Consider the following 3,601-nt stretch of genomic DNA (forward strand, 5'->3'; position numbering starts at 1 on the left):
GCAGTATTCATATATCACCTTGCAGATGATATCTTTTTAAGAAAAATATTGCTATAACCCTTTGGGGCTTTTTCCCCTTGGCCTCTAAAGACTGTACTTATCCAGTGGAAGCTAAAATAGATACATCAGACAAAAATATTAAGCATGAAATTCAAAAGATACATCTATGAAAAGAAGAGAGACACACTTAAAATGCCTATGTTCATTTATGTCTGATGTAAAAATAAAAAGGAATAGTGAATGAAGTGATGATTCAGCTAAATTTAGTCAATATTTTTTACACCAGCATAAATTCTAAAAAGCATTCATTGACCTAAATGCATGTGAACATATCAGTTATTCACTGGGGATTGCACTGCAGTCTTTTTTTCTGTCTCTGAATCCTGAAGCACTGCATAAATTAAAAAAGAGAAGTGCTGAAGAATTTTTGAATCAAGACTCTTAAAACAAGTTGATTGATTTGTCAGGCTTGTAAGATAAAATAAGACTGCCTTTCCATAGTAACCAAAGTTTGCTGTTATTGCATAATTAGTGTGTAAAGAAAAGAGAGCTTCAAGAGGATGTACAGCAGTCATGAGAAGACTGTTTTGATATATGGCAGTCATTTCTGCCACTATCTTCTGCTTGACTGTCTAAATTCATACATTATTCCACCCTTTCATGTTGAAATTATGCAGTCACAGTCTTGCATTTTTATTATGTTTCATTAGACTTATGAAAAATTTTAGAAGGGGCATGAAAAAATTTATTTTTTTAACTTTTTGAAGCAATTAATTTTTATTCTATTATTCTATCTTGCTGGATACAAGGGAGATATAAGTATTTTACAGACATAGATGCATTTAATGTTCATTTTAATTATAAAAAGCTTAATCATATAGGAAATTGTACTGATAAATAAAATTAACATGAATTAAACTAAAAATTGAAAAGGCATGAGCTTTACAATTTCTGAGGATTTTGGAGACTGCAAATGAAAGCTGTGATTATCAGAACACGTTTCTACATTGACAAACACTTTCACATGGACAAGATTTTCAAAATGTCTTCAACATTTTAAGGCACAGAGTTCTTGGAAAATTGTGCATGAAAAATGGTAAAATGAATGTTCCTCAGATGAATAACAGCTTTTGTTTCCTCTAATAAAACTTACATATTTTATATTTAAATATATTTTTGTGATGACAGATGAAACCACCTGCTCTTATTAGGTTATGTTTAAAAAGCTAAACACAGTGGAAACAAGGACTCAGCAAGCATCCAAGGAGCAACAGAAGGCCAAGGCACCCAGCAATGAACTTGGAACATGAATATGGAGCACAAATCAGATATCTTAAGACTGTCTAAGGCAAATAATTAGATCATTATCCCTTTTCCCACCTGCCAAGACAACTAAAGGAAAGATTTTCCTACTGCAATGCCATACCAAGCAAGGGGGATGATTTTCCAAAGGGGTAAAATACTTATTTTGAGATGCAGGCAGAAGAGAGTTTTGAGGGAGAAGAGAGAGAATTTGAAGATGGTGTAAAACCAAGGGTTGTCTACACGGGGACTATAAGAACATGTGAAACATTTAGAGGAAGGAACAAAAGTAGGGGAAGAGACGGATCAAGCTGGGTCAGGAAGAAAAAAGTGGAATAAAAAGGAAAAGTAGGCATAAGCCTGGTAAATCAGATTATTGATTGCCACAGCCTGTTGTAACTTTGTGTTAAACGCATTCTAATTATTTTCTGTTTGGGTAACCCCCTGAGCCTCTGGGTGAAAGTTGTTCTTGGACTTTGGATTAGACCAGTCTTAGGTAGGAGGAAATCCACACAGGGAAATACCTAAGGCTGCAGTCTGTGTGTGGGAACGGGCCAGGGATATTGGATGGATTTCAAATGTGTGTTGGGATTCAAGATGTGTGTTTGTGAATCCAAAGTGAGGGTGTGTATACACCCTGACTCCACTCCCAGCTGTCCTGGAAGAAGGAACAGGTGAGGCCGTCTCTGATCTTCCTGTCAGAGTGAGTGCTGTGGGTGTTTGTGTGGCTGCTGATCCCTCTCTCTGTGCTGCTCTGTGCCTGGCCACGTGTGAGTGTGTGAGTGTGTGCAAAGGCACCAGCAGGGAATACAAGCTCAGCCCCACTGGGGCAGAGAGAACGTGACCTACAGCAGCTTCCTTTCTCTCTCACTGGGATGAGGGACCCTGGAATAATTCATATAACCCTCTAATTACAAAGTATTAATAAATACCATATATTGCTAGTCTGCTTCCATAAGGTGCTCCACAGATGCAGCTCCACAAGCTCATTCTCAAGTACAACATTTAAACCCTCCTAGTAAGGAAATGAAAGCATTAACTGAAAGCCAGTTTCCCTCAAACTGAAGATATTATTCCTATTCATTTCTGAGAAGAGTATGATAAGAAACTTGGTGAATTCGTACATTTCATTGTCAAAAGTGTTGGCAATGAACAGGCATTGAAGCAATGAGAAGTTGGTCACGTGGGTCTCATAATCACCGAGGGTGCCATTGTGTGTTGGTTTCTCAGATGAGCAGCACAATCTGTTGCACAGCAAAGGACCTGAAAGGCAGCTTGTGTAAGACAATATGTTTCCCTGAAGATATTTCTTGTGATGGCTCTCCACTTTATTTTTAAATCATCCTTTTTCATGCTGCAAAGAGATTGGGGATTAAAATTATGAGAGTGTTTCCATCATTGCAGCTCTGAAACAAGATTGCAGAAGGATGTTTTGTTCACAGATTGACTAGACAGAATGAAACCTACTATTTCATTGCACATCTGTTACTGCCTCCAAAAAAAGAATATCTAAGCAGCTCACACTCAGTTGAAGGCTCTAAATTCTTTATTAAAAGTCTGTCATTAAAGTACTTCTTATACCATCCCTGCTTAGGTGGGGGATCCAGATGGGATGATATCTGTTTCAGATCACAGAATCACAGTATCAGAGAATCACTGGGTTGGAAGAGACTTCTAAGATCACAGAGTCCAACCCATGCCCTAGCACCTCATCTAAGCCATGGCACAGAGTGCCACATCCAATCTTTTTTTAAACACATCCAGGGACAGTGACTCCACCACCTCCCTGGGCAGACAAGCAAGATTTTCCCAGCACATGCAGTGCTACCAGAATTATAAAGTGTGTGCCATTCCTGCAGTTACACTGCTGACAGAACACTGACACTCTTGCTAGTGGCATAGCAGAAAGTGTTCTTGGAATTACCTTACTGGCAGAAATCTATCAATTAAAAACAACAACAGCAATATGTCAAAAAACCTCTGAAAAAAAAGAAAAAATGAAGTTAAAGTTAACAAAAAATTACTCTTTCTGTTACTAAAAATAAAAATCCTGGTAGAATTTTGCATCATCATGAATTACAGCTTGTCAGGTTTAGGTGAAAAGCCTAAACCTACCACGAGTTTAAAAGGTAGAATATTAAGATTCAATCTAACTGAAAAACATATGCTCTTAATTCTTTACTATTACAAAATTCTTTCAAGTGTCTGACTTTGAAGACAGGCAATGGATATCACTCCATCAAATATCCTTTACCTTCCTATTGCCTCCCACATGCAAATGAGTGATATCTGGGTAATT

The sequence above is a fragment of the Ammospiza caudacuta genome, chromosome 3 (genome assembly GCF_027887145.1).
Source record: "Ammospiza caudacuta isolate bAmmCau1 chromosome 3, bAmmCau1.pri, whole genome shotgun sequence".
Lineage (NCBI taxonomy): Eukaryota > Metazoa > Chordata > Aves > Passeriformes > Passerellidae > Ammospiza > Ammospiza caudacuta.